This window comes from Canis lupus, chromosome 9 (genome assembly GCF_011100685.1).
Source record: "Canis lupus familiaris isolate Mischka breed German Shepherd chromosome 9, alternate assembly UU_Cfam_GSD_1.0, whole genome shotgun sequence".
Classification (NCBI taxonomy): domain Eukaryota; kingdom Metazoa; phylum Chordata; class Mammalia; order Carnivora; family Canidae; genus Canis; species Canis lupus.
Window position 1 is genome coordinate 46513463 of NC_049230.1, and position 20273 is coordinate 46533735.

Below are 20273 nucleotides of genomic sequence, written 5' to 3' on the forward strand. Positions count from 1 at the left end.
GTTTTGGTGCTGAGTATTTATATTCTTTATATATTTCGGATATTGACCCCTTACTGGATATGTCACTTGCAAATTATCATCTTCTACATTGAAAATTTAACAACCATTTTCAAAGAAGAATTGTCTTCATCCTGGACCTTTCCAAATCATATATCCAACTGTTTACTGAACTTGCCACTTGAATGGCTCAAAACTACTTCATGCACAATGTCCAAAACTAAGTCATCTCTACCCACTCCAAACTGGTCCTTTTTTATCATCCTTATTTCACCAAATAACACCATACCTTTCTTGTGGTGCTCAGGCCAGAAATCATTAGCACCTTCTCCACCCCATCTTCTCCATTCCAAACACACCATGTCCTGAATATTCTCTACCTTCTGATTATTTCTTGACCCTACCCATTTCTGTCACAACTCCACAACTCTACCCCAGATCATTATTTCTCTTGGATTACCATAATAGCCTGTAACTGATCTCTCTATAACCATTCTTGCCTCGGCCATCCACTTTTCACCTAACAGACAAGCCTTCCCTCTCTCCCCCCATGCAAAAACTGGGGTCCTTGATAAACTCCTTCAGTGGCTTCCTAAAACTATTAGGCTGATAAAGTCCAAAATTATCAACAAGGCATACGTAATCTAGGCCTTGCATATCCCTCCAACCTCATTTGTTGCCACTATTCTCCAGACATACTTTTGTTTTCATTTTCTCTGCTGCATAATAATCTGTCCCACCATCTGTTACTCTTATTGCCTAAAAGGTTCCCTTCACCCTCCCACCATCCATTCTCCTTGTGAAGGCCTGTTAGTCCTTCAAATCACACTCTAAGCATCATTTTCTCAGGTAGGCTTTCTCTGACATCACATATCCAATCAGATGCCCACTCTGTATGCTTTCAAAGGATTCTATGCTTTCCCTCCAAGCTCTTTTGTTTACATTTGTCTGTCCTGTCCACCACCCCACCTCCCAGGCAGCAACCATATCCATCTTATTCTTCACTGTATACTCTAGCAACTGGCATACAATAAATATTTGTTGAGTGAATGAATAATTCAGAATTTAGGGGAATTAATAGTCACCTGGAAGTTTTTCAGCATACTAACTTACCACCTTTTGCCCCTAACTCAGAAACTCACTATATACAAGTTGTAATTTCCTAACATTAACGTATCCTTACAGACAACCAAGAAAGAGGGCAGCATAAAAGAACAAGAATCAGCCCCCATGAAAAATTTGAAAAAGGGGTGCCTGGCTGGCCCAGTCAGTGGAGCATGCAACTCTTGATCCTGGGGTTAAGTTCAAGTCCCACAATGGGTGTAGAGATTACTTTTAAAAATCTTTTAAAAAGAGACAGAAGTTGAAATGGAAAATGTTTTCCTTTCTTGTGATTCTGGAAAACAATAACAAAATAAAGTATTCTAACAGTAATTTCTACAGACACTTGGTATGTTAGGGGCTCTGCAGCACATTAATATTCTAAAGACTGCATAGATGACATCAGTGTACACACATGATACTTTGAACATATGTGGAACAAATTATAGATATGGCAGATTCAATTTATATCCTACATTAATCAACCTTTCCGGTCAGAACAGATAAAGACAGTCAGTAAAGCCACTTTTTTTTGCTAACCAACCTCTGAATGCAGGTAATGGGATCTTAGCTAAATCTATCCTATTCCTTAGAATTTAACTGAGTGTCAACTCTTACCTGGCATTAACACTCACTCCATCTCTCTGGCCTAATCTACTTTTCTCTTCCTGGCTCATTCTTATCTAGCCACATTGGTTTCCCCCAATTTGATTTTTTAAATCAAATCTGGCACACTCTTGCCTCGAGGATTTTATACTTTGTATGGACTGCTTTTCCCTCATATAGATACATACAAAGTACCCTCACCTTGTTCAGACCTTTGATAAAACCTCACCTTCTCACTGCCTTTAAAAAAAAAGTTTTTTTGGGATCCCTGGGTGGCGCAGCGGTTTGGCGCCTGCCTTTGGCCCAGGGCGCGATCCTGCAGACCCGGGATCGAATCCCACGTCAGGCTCCCGGTGCATGGAGCCTGCTTCTCCCTCTGCCTGTGTCTCTGCCTCTCTCTCTCTCCCTCTGTGACTATCATAAATAAATAAAAATTAAAAAAATAAAATAAAATAAAAGTTTTTTTAAAGTAAGCTCTATGACCAATGGGGGGCTTGAACTCATGACCTCAAGATCTAGAGCAGCATGCGCTACCAGGCATGGCTAATTCCTTTTCTTAATGCAGTGAGTGAACAATTAAAAGTGAACACACTCCTCTCCCTAAGAGTTTATGTCCTCTACACAGAACTTACTCATCTGACATTCCATATACAGCATTTACTTACTTTTAAAAATCTGCCCTGCCAGTAAGCTTCATGAGGGAAAATATTCTATCTTGTTCACTGTGATATCCCAGCGCCTAAATTAGGGCCTGGGAGAGCAAGTATTTGTTAAGTACTTGACTGAAAACATGATGAAACTCTTCACCATCCCAAGCCACTGAAACACAGCACATCATTCTTTGTAATTTGTCCTCAGCTTGACACTCAAAAAGGATCAGCCCTAGTTAGGGCTGGAGCTTTTTCTTCTGGGTTCCCAGAGTCAGTCCAGAAAGCAAAAGCAGTACACTCTTGACTTCGACTTTCTTCGATCTTTGCCATCCATGCTATTGTTTCCTTGTTTTCTCCTGACCCTTATCAACTACCACTTATCTTAACACAAGAGTCTAAATTCCGCTTCGAATTCTAATTTCCGCTTCTAACTTACTTCTTTTGCATAGATCTCTCCCAGTTCAACCCCAATCTCCGTTTTCTCTCCTCGCATTCCTTCATAAGGCCGACTTTTCCCTCTAGTTCCACCACTGCCATTTCTCCACCTCCTCCCACACGCTCATCTTACCCACTCAGTCTTCTGCCTCAGTTTCGTATCTCTAAAACTCCTCAGCCGGGATCCCTGGGTGGCGCAGCGGTTTGGCGCCTGCCTTTGGCCCAGGGCGCGATCCTGGAGACTCCGGATCGAATCCCACATCAGGCTCCCGGTGCATGGAGCCTGCTTCTCCCTCTGCCTATGTCTCTGCCTCTCTCTCTCTCTCTGTGTGACTATCATAAATAAATAAAAAAAAAAAATTAAAAAAATTAAAACTCCTCAGCCCCTGGGGTCTTTCCTACTTCAACCCTAGTCTCCATCCTAGGTGCCATCTCCTCCCATCCACCGCACCGCTCTTACCCTTCTCCACTGCGTGCGCGCACACACACAGACCCACTCATCTAACCCATTCACTCACCCATGTGGTCTGTTTCCCTAGGCCTCAAGTCAGCACCTCACCAGCCCAGAACTCGAGAATAAGGAACGTGGCCCATACATCGGTTAAATGACCTCTCAGCCCGCCCGAGAGACATTAAATAACTCACATCTAAAGTCAAAGTTTCTTCCAGGTGCTGGTCTGGAGTAGGCCCCTATAGTTCCAGAGTTAAACCACCAGCAGAACGAAGGGCCTAGAAACGCAGATGTTACGCTCCTAGCGCGCCGCCATGTTGGGCAACCACCCAGGCTCGTGATTGGACGAACCACTCTCGCGCGACCCGTAGCAGAGTCTGGAGAAAGAAAAACCATCGCGAAACCTGGAGTTAGCTCCTGACACAAGGAAGGGGCGTGGCAACAAGCCAAATCCTAACGTGAGAGCACGTGTGTTATAATCTGGGGACTTGTTTTTTTTTTTTTTTTTTTTTTTTTTTTTTTTTTTAATTTTTTTTTTTTTAATTTTTATTTATTTATGATAGTCACACAGAGAGAGAGAGAGAGAGGCAGAGACACAGGCAGAGGGAGAAGCAGGCTCCATGCACCGAGAGCCCGATGTGGGATTCGATCCCGGGTCTCCAGGATCGCGCCCTGGGCCAAAGGCAGGCGCCAAACCGCTGCGCCACCCAGGGATCCCGGGACTTGTTTTTTTAATGTAAGAGTTTTAAAAATGAAAATGTAGCTTTCTGGGCCCCACTTCAGACTTACTAAATCACACTCTGGGGTTCGGCGGGAATATGAGGATGGTGGAAGGCGGAGGCGGGGAGCTTTAGGAATTGATGGCGGGCAGTTAGCCCCTTATTGTGCAACAGGTCCCTTGTTTCTTGTATTGTCTCTTTTAATCATCGCAAATAAACTGTGATGTGAGAAGGAGTAGTCTCATTTACAGAGGGAAGGACTGAGGACGGCCCGGGTGGCTCAGAGGTTTAGCGCCGCCTTTGGCTCAGGGTGTGATCCTGGAGACCTAGGATTGAGTCCCACGTTGTGCTCCCTGCATGGGGCCTGCTTCTTTCTGCCTCTCATGAATAAATAAATAAAATCTTAAAAAAAAAACGAAAAACAAAAAAACTTACACCCGGGATCTTGTTCTTTGTGTTTCCTCACCAGTCTCTTGAGCTGGAAGATCTGTTGTTGTTGTTTTTTTTTTTTTTAAATTTTTTTTTCAATTTTTATTTATTTATGATAGTCACAGAGAGAGAGAGAGAGAGAGAGAGAGAGGCAGAGACATAGGCCGAGGGAGAAGCAGGCTCCATGCACCGGGAGCCCGATGTGGGATTCGATCCCGGGTCTCCAGGATCGCGCCCTGGGCCAAAGGCAGGCGCCAAACCGCTGCGCCACCCAGGGATCCCTGGAAGATCTGTTAAATGCGTTTTGGTTTTCTTTTCAAATAAGTTATACTAATTTTTACTCTCTGGTAAATGTAGTGGGCATTAGTCTCATTTCACAATTGATACTGAAAGGTAAATCACTTTGAAAAGGCATACGGCTAAGACTAGGAATAAAGTCAGCCTCTGGACCCTCACCTAGTAATTCTTTCCATTAAAGCTTGCCTGGGTCCTAGTAATGTAAAAGCTTCTGGCAAAATATTGCTATAAAACTGAGAAATAGAGGGTAATAAATGGAGACTTAAGCTGTATGCAGAACAAAGTGTACCAGTAGTCACCCAAGGAAAGGCGAAGAGGTGTTCTCATTATCTATTGTGTAATAAGCCACCCTAAAATGTATAGCTTAAAACAACAGCTGTTTTATTTGCTCACTGTTCTGCAATTTGGTTTGAAATTAGCCTAACCATTCTTGTTCTGTTCTTGCTGTTGGTAGCATCAGCTGGTGGCTGGTTCAGCTTGAGTGGCTGGACCCCTTCTCTCCCTGTAGTCTCAAATTCTCTCCAGCTCCCTGTAACCTTTCCATATCATTTCTCCAGCAGAGAAGCCAGACTTCTTATATGTTCACTCATGGCTCCCCAAAGGGCAAAATGTAAGCTACTAGGCCTTCTTAAGGTTTAGGTCCAGAACTGGTCCTTTCATTATTCACTTAATTCTATTTGTTAAAGGAAGCCAAAGGGTCAGCCCAGATTCAAGATGAGGGGACTATGCCAGGACACACCACAGTACTGCAAGCCATGGTTCACTGGATCTACCAATGAACAGAAAGTTTTTTGTCTTTAATTGGTAGTGACTTTTTACAGTATTTAGTGCTTGCCAGAAAGGTAAAAGAGAAAATGACATTGGAGGTATGACTATAAGGTTGTAAGTAGATTATATTTTAGATGCTGGTGAATTTCTCTTATCAGCTCTAAACAGAGATCTAATTCCCCTATGTCAAACCAGACAGATCTTAGCTCTACAGCCAGGGAATTTTAGGCTTTTTTTTTTTTTTTTAATTTTAGGCTTTAATCATGCCCCCAAATACATACTAAACCTGTGATGTTGGACAATTTACTTAAACTATTCAAGCCTGGGAAACAGGATAGTAATCTCAAAAGGTTGTTGTGAGAACTCAGATGATACATATATAACAACATAGTTTCTGGCACATAGTAAGCTATCATTATTATTACTATCATTATTCCTTATCATTTCTTTGGTCGGTTTCCATTTTTAAAAATGATTTTATAATGATGAAACATGTTCATTATAGAAAATTTGTAAAAATTTTAAACAAGAAACTACAAGAAAGAAAGCAAAAATTGTCTACAATCTCACTACCTAGAGCCAATTACCAAAATTTGATAACCTTACTTCCAGAGCTCTATATGAAAAAAAATAATGTGTGTGTGTAAGGATATATAACCAAACTTTTTTTTTTTTTTTTTAAGATTTTACTAATTTGGGCAGCCCTGGTGGCGCAGCAGTTTAGCACCGCCTGCAGCCGGGTGTGATCCTGGAGACAAGGGATCGAGTCCCACGTCAGGCTTCTTGTATGGAGCCTGCTTCTCCCTCCGCCTGTGTCTCTGCCCCTCTCTCCCTCTGTCTCTATGAATAAATAAAATCTTAAAAAAAAAAAAAAGATTTTACTAATTTGACAGAGCACAAGCAGGGGGAGTAGCAGGCAAAGGGAGAGGGAGAAGCAGACTCCCCACTGAGCAGAGAGTCCCACATGGGTTTTGATCCCAGGATCCCAGGATCACAACCTGAGCCGAAGGTGGATGCTTAACCAACTGAGCCACCCAGGCACCCCTAAACGTTTTTTTATAGAAATAGCTTTATAGGGATTCCTGGGTGGCTCAGCGGTTTGGTGCCTGCCTTTGGCCCAGGGCGCGATCCTGGAGTCCCAGGATCGAGTCCCATGTCGAGCTCCCGCCATGGAGCCTGCTTCTCCCTCCTCCTGTGTCTCTGCCTCTCTCTCTCTCTCTCTCTCTCTATGTCTGTCATGAATAAATAAACCTTTAAAAAAAAAGAAATAGCATTATATGGTTTTTTTTCTTGGAAATCTTGGAGATTGGGACGCCTGGGTGGCTCAGCGGTTGAGTGTCTGCCTTTGAATCAGGACGTGATCCTGGAGTCCTGGGATGGAGTCCCGCATCCGGCTCCCTGCATGGAGCCTGCTTCTCCCTCTGCCTGTGTCTCTGCCTCTCTCTCACTCTCTGTCTCTCATAAATAAATAAATAAAATCTTTAAAAAAAAAAAAAAGAAATCTTGGAGGTTGTCCTACATCAATTAATATATTTCTGTATCATCCTCTGTGATAAGTGCATAGCATTCCATTGTAGGGAATTTTTAAAACTAATTTCCCTATAGGTGGACATAGATTTGCCTGCTCCTAAAATTATGGTACAATTATAAATGCATCTCATTTTTTAAAATTTGTGTTACAGTAAATGAATATTGTCTAGTCTCCACAAAATAGATTAATAACATTCAACATCTGCCTCTGAAGGCTTACCCTCCAATCCCCAAGAATTTAATCTTATAAGAGAAGTCTGTCCAACTTCAGTAGCCCATCAAAGACAGTATAGGAGTTCAATTAGCCTACTACATCCCTTGCTTTTTGCTGCCTTTTTGATGTAGGAAACGGATTCTGCACATTGATAATGCTGCTGATTCTGAAATGTTACATAGTTGCATCTCCTGGGCTGAAATGAACCCTTGAAGGGCATTATCCTGAACTCTCACTTTACTGAAGTTAATTGTTTCAAAGAACTTGTTACTACCCTGCCACTTTCCTTTGGCCAGCACCAACCAGACAATGTCCACAGGTCTCTCTAACTTCATGTTTTAGAGAGCCATGGTTATCAATTCCTTCTATCCCAGAAGGCCATAATCTCCTTATGTAAATGTAAGGAACTCCTTCTTAGGGACCAAGTTAATATATCAAAGATCTAATGGCCGCCTTAATTAAGTCTTACAGTCCTGAGATTGAGACCCACATGGGGTTCTGTGCTTAGTGCTCAGCATGGAAGTCTCCTAAAGTTTCTCTCTCCTTTCTCTGTCCCTCCCCACCATGTGTACTCTCTCTCTTTAAATAAATAAATCTTTAAAAAATAATAATAGGGGTGCCTGGGTGGCTTAGTTGGTTAAGCGTCTGCCTTTGGCCCAGGTCATGATGCCAGAGTCCTGGGATCAAGTCCCACATCAGGCTCCCTGCTCAGTAGGGTGTCTGCTTCTCCCTCTCCATCTGCCTCTTCTGCCTCCCCCTGCTTGTGCTCTCTCTGTTCGTGCTCTCTGTCTCAAATAAAAAAATAAAATCTTTAATAATAATAATGCTGAATTCTTTCAAGACTTGAAAAGTAAATTTCAAAAATTCATAGCTAGTGGAAGAAATGGATCTAAATGTACATCTGACTACTCTCCTTCCTGTTCCAAGTCCCATAAAACAGAATATATTAATTTAAAAAACAATAAATTCCAAATAGGACTGAAAACCCCAAAATAGTGCCATTGACAAACCAGAAAATTTGAGGATACTCTGGAAAAAAACAGGACACAAATAAGAAGAGCAACTGAAATGCCAAGATATTTTTATAGGGAACTGCAGATGATTTTGAAATATATCTGGAAAACAAAATGTGCAAGAATAGCTAATTTTTCCAGTTGGAAAAAAATTATGCCACACATTAAATAAAACCCATATGGATAATAAACAAAACAATTATAAAAACAAAATCAACTATAAAAGTGTTAGAAGAATGTAGAAGATTTTTTTAATTAAAAAAATGGAGATTGTCTCCTAAAGACACAAAACTCAAAAACCATAAAGGAAATGATCACTAGATTTGATTATATAAAAATTTTAAAATTCAGTGTGATAAAAGATATCACAAATAATTGACAACAAACAGGGAGAAAATATTTACAATACATATAACAAAAAGTTAATATCCAAGATATTAACCCAATGTTAAAATGAACAATAGATATGAAAAAGAAATTCACAAAAGAGCGTATATAGTGGGATCCCTGGGTGGCGCAGTGGTTTGGCGCCTGCCTTTGGCCCAGGGCGCGATCCTGGAGACCTGGGATCGAATCCCACGTCGGGCTCCCGGTGCATGGGGCCTGCTTCTCCCTCTGCCTATGTCTCTGCCTCTCTTTCTCTCTCTGTGACTATCATTAATAAATAAAAATTTAAAAAAAAGAGCATATATAGTAAACCAATGAATATATATGAAAAAATGCTAAACACACAAGTAATCATAGAAAGGCATAGTTAAATAACTATACCATTTTTAATACATCATTAATAAAAATTAAATATATTGATAATTTTCAATTATGGTAAAGGTTAGTGTGTTAGTTAGCTTTTGCTGTGTAACAAGCCATCCTAAAACTTAGTGGCTTAAAACAGCATCATTAATTATTATTCACAGTTATGTATATCAGCTGGGTAGTTATTCTGGTCCACTGATCTCTGCAGTTTGCCAGGGGTTAAGCTGGGGCTTGGATGCTCTAGAATGACCTTATTCACATGCCTGGTGTCTGGCAAGCTGGTTGGTCTAGGGTCAGGGTCAGCAAACTACTGCCCCTGGGCCAATCTGGCCACACCTCTTTATTTACATATTATTTATGGCTATTTTCACAATACAGCAGCAGAATTGAGTACTTGCAAGAGAGGCCACATGGTTCATAAAGCTGAAAATATTTACCATGCAGCCCTTTACATAAAGTCTGCCAAAACCTGGTCTAGGAAACTCAAGCGGGGAGTGTTGCCTCCTCTTCACAGTTTCTCACCCTCCAGTAGTATAGACAGATGGCAGCAACATTCCAAGAGAGTAAGAAAGTAAGCAACAATAACAATAACCTAGGCCAACCTAAATGTAAGGCGTGGGAAATAGAATTCACCTCTGGATAGAAGGAACAGCAAAGAACCTATGATCAATTGCAATTTATCATAGCTGGTATAAATTGCCTTTTCAAAGTTCATTTGGCAATGTACATATTATTTTTTAAAGTATTTACTTATTTATTCATGGGAGACACAGACTGAGAGAGAGAGGCAGAGACATAGGCAGAGGGAGAAGCAGGCTCCCTGTCAGGGAGCCTGATGTGGGACTCAATCCCAGATCCCGGGATCACAAGCTGAGCCTAAGGGAGGTGCCCAACCGCTGAGCCACCCAGGTGTCCCAGGCAATGTACATATTAAAATCCAAAATGTGCAATCCAAGAATATCTGTGAAAGGAAGAAACTGATGCCAGTAATTTTTTCTGGAGTAAAGAACTAATGACTGGGAGATAGGAATAGGAGGAGACTTGCTTTTCAATAGGATTGATTTTGTACCTTTTGAATTTTGTACTAAGAGTATACTGAAAAAGTAAATAAATGTGTATATATTCTTCTAACCCACAATTCCATTTTTTAAAGTTATGTCCCAAAGAAATACATATTTACAGTGAGGTTGAAGTAGGGATGTTCATTGGTTACATTATTATGGAATGCTGTGTAACTATTATAAATAAATAAATCGATATCCACTGACATGAAAAATCTCCAACACATAAAATAAGGACAAAGGAAATTGTGAAACAGTAAGTTTATTCTGATACCATTTATAGAAAGCAAAAACAAAACATATTTCAGTATGAAAATATGAAAGTAACCATAGGAGAAGATCTAAAAGGAAAAAACTAAACTCATAGTAGTAGTTAAGTTGCAGAAACTAAACGAAAATATTACAGGTGGAGCATGAGAGTTTTAATTTTTTTCTGCGTCACTTAAGTATTTTACAATAATAAGATATATTTGTAAAACTTAAAAGTAGATCTAAAATAATAAAAATTAAAAGGAGACAAAATCAGGTTTGTCAAAAACAAAACAAAACAAAACACAGCTTTGGGGTGCCTGGGTGGCTCAGTCAGTTAAGCATTTGCCTTACCTCAGGTCATGATCCCAGAGTCCTGGGACAGAGGCCCATATCAGGCTCCCTGCTCAGTGGGAGCCTGCTTCTCCCTCTCCCTGTGCCCCTCCCCACTCATATTCTCTCTCTCTCTCTCAGATAAATAAAATAAAATCTTTAAAAAAACTCCACAGCTTGAAACTCATGTAAGAAACAACAGCTTGGAGGGGAAGCAATGTTGGATGAGATAAAAGAGACTTAGAAGATATATCCAGAAGCTCCGACTCTGTTCAGTAGGAGTTCCAGAAGGTAAGAACACAGAAAATAAAAGAATAATGGAAGAAAAAACAGAATAATGGAAGAAAATTTCCTAAAGCTGAGAATGATGTAAGTCTTCAAATTGAAAGAGTTCACTGTATATCAAACTGAATGAATTCTAAAAGGCCCATGCAAAGTCAAGCTGTTAGTGTGAATTCTAGTCCAATATGACTGGTGTCCTTATAAGGAGAAGAGATTAGGTCACAGACAATGCAGACAGAAGAACCATATGAGGAAACAGCAAAAAGGCAGCCATCTGTGAGCCAAGAAGAGAGGCCCCAGAGAAAACAAAATCTCCCAGCACCTTGGTCTTGGATTTTTAGCCTCCAGAATTGTAAGAAAATAAATCACTGTTGGAGCCACCTAAGAATGCAGCTACTTGGTTGCATTTATTATTAAGTATTTTATTCTTTTTGTTGCTATTGTAAATGCAATTGTTTTCTTTTCTTTTGTTCATTGTTAATATATAAAATGCAACTGATTTTTGTGTGTTGATTTTGCATTCCTGAATATTTGCCAATTTTTAAAATTCATTCTAAGAATCTTTCGGTGGATCTTTAGGGTTTCTACATATAAGATCATGTTAATGGTCAATATAGTCCATTTTACTTCTTTCTTTCCAATTTGGACATCTTTTATTTCTTAATCTTGCTTAATTGTTCTGGCTAGAACTTCCAGACTATGTTGAACAGAAGTGGCAAAAGCAGACATTTTTGTCTTGTTCATCATAAAGGTAAGCATTTGGTCTTTTACCATGGAGTATGACATTAGCTGTGGGCTTTTCATATACAGCCTTTCTTATGTTGAGATAGTTGCCTTCTATTTCTAGTTTGTTGAGTGTTTTTGTCAAAAAAGAGTGCCAAGGGGCACCTGGGTGGCTTGGTTGGTTAAGTGTCTGCCTTTGGGTTAGGTCATGATCTCAGGGCCCTGGGATAGAACTCCACATCAGGCTCCCTGCTCAGTGGGGAATCTGCTTCTCCCTCTCCCTCTGCTTCTTCCCTTGGCTTGCATTCTCTCTCTCTCACACACTCTTTCTCAAATAAATAAAATCTTAAAAAAAAGAAAGGTGCCAAACTTTACTAAGTGCTTTTCTTGTATCAGTTGAAATGATGTTTTTTTTCTCTTTATTCTTTTGATGTGGTGTATTAATTGGTTGATGTTCATATGGTAAACCATTCTTACATTCCAAGAATAGAACCACTTAGTAATGGTGTATAATCCTTTTTATATGCTATTGAATTCAGTTTGCTAGTATTTTGTTAAGGATCAGTTGGTTTTGCATCAGTATTCATGAGACATTGATCTGTAGTTTCCTTTTTTCGTAGTATCTTTGTCTGGTTTTGCTGTCAAGTTATTGCTGGCCTCATAGAATGAGTTTGGAAGTGCTTCCTCTTCTTTGATGCTTTTTTTTTTAAAGACTTTATTTATTTATTCATGAGAGACACAGAGAGAGAGAAAAAGAGAGAGAGAGAGAGAGAGAGAGAGGCAGAGACACAGGCAGAGGGAGAAGCAGGCCCCACGCAAGGAGCCCGATGTGGGACTCAATCACGGATCCTGGGATCACCCCAAGCCGAAGGCAGACACTCAACTGCTAAGCGTCCATTCTTTGATGCTTTGGAAGAGTTTGAGAAGGATTGGTGTTGATTCTTCTTTGTTATTTTTAATTTTTTTTTATTTTTAAAAAAGATTTTATTTTCAAGTAATCTCTGTACCCAATATGGGGCTTAAATAGTCAACCCCGAGATCAAGAGTCACATGTTCCTCCAACTGAGCCAGCCAGGCACCCTAGCATTAATTATTCTTTCTTTATTTATTTTTTATGGTGAAAAAAATTTATATTTAGATTTATAGCTGGCTGGGCTCAGTTTAGATGATCCTAATCTGATCAAGGTGTTGACCTTGGCCACATCAATGTCATAGAGCTTCTTCACAGCCTGTTTGATCTGGTGCTTATTGGCCTTGACATCCACAATGAACACAAGTGTGTTGTTGTCTTCTATTTTCTTCATGGCTGACTCAGTAGTCGGGGGAACTTGATGATGGCATAGTGATCAAGCTTGTTTCTACTGGGGGCGCTCTTTCGAGGATATTTGGGCTGCCTTCCAAGGCGCAGGGTCGTGGGTGGTAGGAATGTAGGTGACATGCGGATCTTCTTTTTTTGTGTGTGTGTGACTGTGCACGCCTTTCAGCACTGCTTTCTTATCTTTCAAAGCCTTTGCTTTGGCTTCGGCTTTGAGAGGGGCAGAGGCTTCCTTCTTCATCTTCGGCACCATCTTTGTGAAAGGGTTTTTCTTTTATTTTTTTTTAAGATTTTATTTATTTGTTTGTTTATTTATTTATTTGAGAGAGAGAGAGAGAGAGCACAAGCAAGGGCAGCTGTAGAGGGAGAGGGAGAAGCAGGATCCCTATTGAGCAGGGAGCCTGATGTGAGGCTCCATCCCAGGACCCTGGGATCATGACCTGAGCCAAAGGCCGACTCACAACCACTGAGCCACCAGGCATCCCAAAAGCATGTCTCTTTATTAAGGTACCCATCCCAATTTTCCCTCTGTAGTTATTTGTATTCTTCTCTTATTGGTCCCCAATCAACAATCTTGCATTACAGCAATAGGTTTCAACAAAGTGTACATCAGAATTCAGGGAAAAACCCACATGCTTTGATCCCATTTTGAGAAATTCTGCCTCTGTAGGCCTGAGGTGGGGCTCTGACAGCAATATTTGGCATGTGGATACTGAAAATTCTCCACAGGTATTCCTTGAACCTCTGGTGGAGAACCACTGTTTTTAGCTAAACTTCATGAATGTCATGTATATGTGGCTATTATCCTACTGAGTCTTGGCTCCTTGAGTACAAGGCCTATTTCTCATTTGTCATTGCTCTCGTTTGTCCCCAAGTACATGGCCCAGTAAAGGTTTGGTAGGTACACCTGCATTGAATCAAACCTGGCACTAAATGGCAACATTTTCCCTATTTCCATACCCTTACTACCACACCACCCACTACTGGCCATAGTCACCAGCCTGCCACCCTCCCTACAGCCTGAGTACTTCAGTGGGCACAGGAAAACAGGAGAAATGCCGCCCCCATGGGTATCCATTGCTACAAGCCTGGTGCAGGAACTCCAGGAAGCCTGATCCCAGAAAGCAGGCAAGACTGGAATTTGCATAACGTATAGCTGGGCTACTCCTCTGGATCTTGGTTTCCTCATCTGTAAAATGAGAATAACTCCATTAGCCATTCCTACTTTTCAAGGAGAGTGTGAGGCTCAGAAAAGAAAAGAGCAATGAGTGTGCTTTCACATTGTCCACCAATTTACACAGGTGGGGGTTAGCACGGGTGGGGGGGTTACACAAGTAGCTGTTAGCACTTCTGTTCCAGGGATCCCACCGCAGCCCTCCACTTCTGTTTCTAGAGCCCCAGGGGAGAGATATGTGTCTCAAGAACGGCAGTTCTATCACACAACCATCTTACGGATCCAACTATCATCCGCTGAAGGCCTATCACGTGCCAGCCTGCGGGGACACAGTGTGGAAAACCAGTTCTGCCTTCAAGGACCCCAGAGGTCTACTGGAGCCTAAGGGAGGGGCACGGTTTGGATCCTCTGTCCGCTGTTTCCTTTTTTTTTTTTAATTTTTTTTTATTTATTTATGATAGTCACAGAGAGAGAGAGAGAGAGAGAGAGAGAGGCAGAGACACAGGCAGAGGGAGAGACACAGGCAGAGGGAGAAGCAGGCTCCATGCACTGGGAGCCCGACGTGGGATTCGATCCCGGGTCTCCAGGATCGCGCCCTGGGCCAAAGGCAGGCGCCAAACCGCTGCGCCACCCAGGGATCCCTGTCCGCTGTTTCAAATGAAGAAAAAGCAACTTCGCAAACAATCTCAGACTAACGGAGGAGACCAGGGAGCCGACCGAGCCCTGTCAACAGAGGGTTAGCGCCAAGCCCACGGCGCGCCCTCGAAGCGAAGGGGCAGGGCGCGGGCAGGGCGCGGGCAGGGCGCGGGCGGGGCCCACTTCGCGGCGGCGCTGTCCCGGGGTTTCCGACGCCCGCAGCACTCGTGGTTCGTCCAGGCCCCGGCCTCCACCGGCCCCGCGCCCTGCCGCCCACCGGGTCTCAGCTCTCTGGGGCCCCCGCGCGCCACGGCCCTCGAGTCCGCCGCCTCCCGCCTTCCCCCGGGCGGCGCAGGCCTTCCCCGCGGGCCGCGCTGCGCTGCGCTGGGCGAGAGCGGCCGGTGGGCCCCGCGCCGGGAGCGTCGGCCCCGCGCAGGCGGCGGGAGCAGGAGGGGGCGGGTCGCTGCGGGGCGGTCGCGGCAGCTCGAGGCGAGCGAGTGCGCCGGCAGCCACGGAGGAGGCGCTCGGTGCCTACCAGCTAGTATGGCCTTTGCCTGAAATCCGCTCCTGCTGCGCTGCTCCGTTCTGCTTCAGGCAGCTGCTCGTTCTGGGAGCAGAACTCTGCCCGCAGACAGCGGAGTGGAGTGTTTGCTCCGGACCCGGCACTGCGCCTGCGGCTTTAAAACATGATTATCTCTTCTAATTTTTAGCACCGGATGAGATAGGGACTGTTGTTTGCCCCATTTCAGCGATGAGGAAACGAAAACTTAGATTAAAAATCCTGCTCAAGGGGGGATCCCTGGGTGACACAGCCGTTGGGCGTCTGCCTTCAGCTCAGGTTCGTGACCGCGGGGTCCCGGGATCTAGTCCCGCATCGGGCTTCCTGCAGGGAAGCCTGTGTCTCTGCCTCTCTCTCTGTATCTCTCACGAATCAATCAATCAATCAATCAATCTTAGAAAAGAAAAGATTTCTGCTCCAGATCTGGCAGCAAGTAAGTGAAGGAACCGGAACTCTGACCTCGGGTGTCTGGCTCTCCGGTGCTCATTTAGATCATGATGTCCTGTCCTACCCCAGGACCCCCGCGGGTCCTGCGTGCCAGGGGTTCTGGGCCAAGTGGATTTTATCCCTGGGACAACTGGAGGGAAAACATGCACATTGGGTAGTGGTTCTTATAAAATAAATACTTTCGACTCAAACACACCTGTTTTATTGTTTAAGGCAGCTTGAAATTGGGTGTTCTGCTACAACTGAATGTATTCTTATTGAGACAAAATTTACATAGGATAAAATTCACCATTTGATCATTTTAAAGAGTACAATTTGGTGGTTTTTCATATGTTCACAATGTTGTGCAACGACCAGCAAAACATTTCATCCCAAAAGAAACTCCATTCCCTTTAAGCAATCCCTCCTCATCTCTCCCTGCTTCCAGCCCCAGGCAACCACTAATCTAATTTCTGTTTCTATAGATTTACCTATTCTGAACATTTCAGGTAAATGGAATTATATAATATGTGACCTTTTGTGACTGACTTCTTTCACTTAGGGTAATGTTTTCAAGGTTCATCCATGTGGTAGTATATGCATCAGTACTTTATTCTTTTTTTATCGTTAAATCATATTCCATATGGATATGCCACATTTTACATATCCATTCATTAGTTCATGGACGTTTATCTTTTTTTCTTTTGGTTATTGCAAATAATGTTGAACTAATCTTGTACAAGTTTGTTTGTTTGTTAAGATTTTATTTATTCATGAGAGACACACAGAGAGAGGCAGAGACACAGGCAGAAGGAGAAGCAGGCTCCGTGCAGGAAGCTCCACGCAGGACTCAATCCCAGGACTTCCGGATCATGCCTTGAGCCAAAGGCAGACGCTCAACCGCTGAGCCACCCAGGCATCCCTATCCTGTACAAGTTTTTGTTTGAACACCTGTTTTCAATTCTCGTGAGCATATTCCTAGAAATGGAAATGCTGGGTCATGTGGTAACTCTCTGTTTAATTTTTTAAAGTTAATGGCTGCATCATTTTACATTCAATCATCAGTGTATGAATGTTCCAGCTTTTATTATGAGAATAATGAGTATACCTAGTTTTAAAAAAAATAGTGCTACAAGGCTTATGGCAAAATACAACAGTATTTACCCAATCCCCTGTCTCATTCCCAAAAGGCAAACACTTAAAATTCTCTTGTTTTTTCCCCTTGTTTTTCTCCATGCTTTAAAATAATATGCATATGCTATAGTTTCATAGTTTATCAATCATAAAGCATTGTGCTGACTCACAGTACTCTATTTTCTTTCTTCTATAATTTTTTGGTTTCCCTGAAATTACCAGTATCCATATTTTCATTTGCTTAGTTTTTTATATGAATTTTTTTAAATTAAGATTTTATTTATTTATTCATGAGAGACACAGAGAGAGAGAGAGAGGCAGAGACACAGGCAGAGGGAGAAGCAGGCTCCATGCAGGGAGCCCAACGTGGGACCCGATCCTGGGTCTCCAGGATCACACCCTGGGCTGAAAGCGGCGCTAAACCGTTGAGCCACCCGGGCTGCCCTACAGTTTCTCTTTACTGTAAATGATGCTGTGATGCATGTCTTGCACACACACACACACACACACACACACACACACACACACACAGATGTTTCAGTTAAAGTGATCTCCTTATCCCTGCTGCCCTGAGGGACAGTGAAGGCAGGGGAAGGGTCCTGGAAGAATAAGATCCAACTTGGCCCTCATGGAGGAGTTGTTGGAGAGTATTTGAACCTGCCTGTTGATGCCCTTGGCCCAACCTCCCTAACAGCAGTGCTTAGAGCAGCAGCTCTCAAACTCGATGTGCACATGGATCATCTGAGGAATGTGTGGAATAAGCAGGTTCCTAAACTGCATCTCAGAGAGTCTGATCCTGTCTGAAGAAGGTTCTGAGAATCTGCGTTTTTAATAAGCACCCCAGCTGATTCCCATGGAGATGGCTGCTGGGCCAGGTGGGAGCTACCCCAGGTCATCAGCAGAGATAACTAAGGTTAGAGATGCTGCTAGAAAATGGGAGAACACCACCAAGTCTTGGCAAGGATGTAGTGCAGCAAGAACTCTCATAAGTGGATCGTAAATTGGTCCAGCCACTCTGAAAAATGATTTGACTCAATAATTCCACTCCAGGATATGTACCCCAGAGAAACTTACACTTGGGTTTCAGGAAACACAAATGTCCAGGATGTTCTTAGCAGCATTGTTGAAAACAGCAAAAAACTGGAAAGAATCCAAATGCCCTTGGATAAAAAAGTGGATAAATTAGTTGTAGTGTATTCACACAATGGAATACTATATATAGTACAAATGAATGAACTATTTACACATCAACATAGAAGAACTTTAGAAACAATAAGAGTGAAAAATGTGATTCATAGAATACATACATTCTTGTTAATTTAAGTGTAAAACTGGTGGCACCTGGGTGGCTCAGTGGTTGAGTGTCTGCCTTTGGCTCAAGGCATGATCCTATGGTCCTGGAATCAAGTCCTGCATTGGGCTCCCCGCATGGAGCCTGCTTCTCCCTCTGCCTGTGTCTCTGCCTCTCTCTCTCTGTGTGTCTCTCATGAATAAATAAGTGAAATCTTTTAAAAAATAATAAATAAATAATAAATATAAATAAATAAATACACATAAAACTGAACATTATACTGCTTGGAGATTTATGTGTGAAAAAGTCAAAAGAAAAGCAAAATATTGTGGGACAAATTCAGAATAGTGGTCCCCTTGGGTCAGGAAGGGGATGAGACATTTGAGCATGGGCAGTGTTCTAGTTCTTAAATGGGTGGTGGGCTCACAGGCATTGTTTTATTATTACGCATATACATAAAAAATTTTTTTAAAGATTTTATTGGGACGCCTGGTGGCTCAGCAGTTGAGTATCTGCGCTGGCTTAGGGTGTGATCCTGGGGGTCCCCAGATGGAGTCCTGCATTGGGCTCCCCATAGGGAGCCCACTTCTCTCTCTGCCTGTGTCTCTGCCTCTCTCTTCGTGTCTCTCATGAATAAATAGAGGCAGAGACACAGGCAGAGAGAAAAGTGGGCTCCATGTAGGGAGCCCAATGAGGGACTCGATCCTGGGACCCCCAGGATCATGCCCTGAGCCAAAGGCAGGCGCTCAACTGCTGAGCCACCCAGGTGTCCCTACATAACAAATTCTTTTGGCTATATCAAATATTTCAAAATAGAAAAAATAGAACAATTGAAATCCCCTGGCCACTACTGTGGTCTCTCAAAGTCATTTATCTTTTGCACCCATTCCATCTCTTCTCCAACAGGCATCATGGACCAGGAAGTAAGATGTCAAGCCTGAAGAGGCCAACAGAAGCTTATAAAAATCCAGCCCCACTCACCCTTCAGAGACTAGAGCAAGCACCTATTCTGCCCCTTCCTGGTCTGTGTATCGATGACTGTACCTGTCACTAAGTAATGGCCTCGTTCCCAGCCAAACTGATTGCATGGTTAGCTAACATGGCAGTTTTCTATGACAAGGATCCTGTGCTAGGGGCATTGTTTTCTGAACAAACAAGCCATCTTAGCACTTGCTTTTTTTATCTTAATGTGTCCCTAGCACCCACTCTTTCCATTCACCAGGCTAATATCTGGCTGGGTCATCAGGCTTTCTTTTGCATCTCTGGTGATAACGCTTCTGTAGCTTCCTTCCTCACTCCCTCTGAGCTCAGCAGCAGGCCTGAGGCTCTCCTGTCTTGAAGGCTCTCCCCCTGCCATATTTCCTAATTTAAAGATGACTCAACCTTTGGAAGTGGGACAGTGCTCCTGAGGTGAGGTTTTGCCTTGACTGATGCAGTTGAATAGATTAGGATTCTGAATAGGTGAGTTCCAATCCCCCATAACCCCCTGTCTGACTGTGTGACATGGGGTGGGCCCTCATTCCCAAAGAGCCTATGGTTTCCCTAAGAAATGGAGAATATTGTCTTTTGGGCTGTTGATAATGTGCAAGGATGATTAAGAGGTAGAAAGGAACTTAAATTTCATCCAGTTTAACCCCTCCTTTTTAAAAAAATTTATTTAAGTGATCCCTGGGTAGCTCAGCGGTTTAGTGCCTGCCTTTGGCCCAGGGCATGATCCTGGGATCAAGTCCCACATCGGGCTCCCTGGATGGAGCCTGCTTCTCCCTCTGCCTATGTCTCTGCCTCTCTCTCTTTCTCTCTCTGCATCTCATTAATAAATAAATAAAATCTTAAAAAAAAATAAAAAAAAATTTATTTAAGTAATCTCTACACTCCACGTGGGGCTTGAACTCACAACCCTGAGAACAAGAGTCACATGCTCCTCTTACTGAGCCAGCCAGGTGCCCTTAACCCATTTATCTTGAAGATGGACAAACTAAGGCTAGGATGGGGAGGATACCTGAATGAGCCAAGAATGATTTAATGGCAGATATTAGAGTAGAACCCAGGCCTCCTGTCTTTCCATTATCTTGCCTTGCTGTTGCTTGCTGAGGCATGGAGGTGAAAGGAGGACATACAGCCACTTAG

At 42.7% G+C, this 20273-nt stretch overlaps 1 protein-coding gene across 2 annotated transcripts in view; it reads right to left on the reverse strand.

Moving 5' to 3' along the window:
- METTL16 (methyltransferase like 16) overlaps positions 1-3582 on the reverse strand; it is a 77386-nt gene extending 73804 nt beyond the window's left edge. Inside the window, exon 1 of one of the 2 annotated variants that reach the window (XM_038548527.1) lies at positions 3435-3582. The gene's annotated coding sequence lies outside the window, so the exon portion shown is untranslated. Of the gene's footprint in view, positions 1-2369; positions 2690-3434 lie in introns of those variants that run through there. The other variant, XM_038548528.1, reaches the window with a different exon arrangement.
- Positions 3583-20273: the final 16691 nt, after the last annotated feature.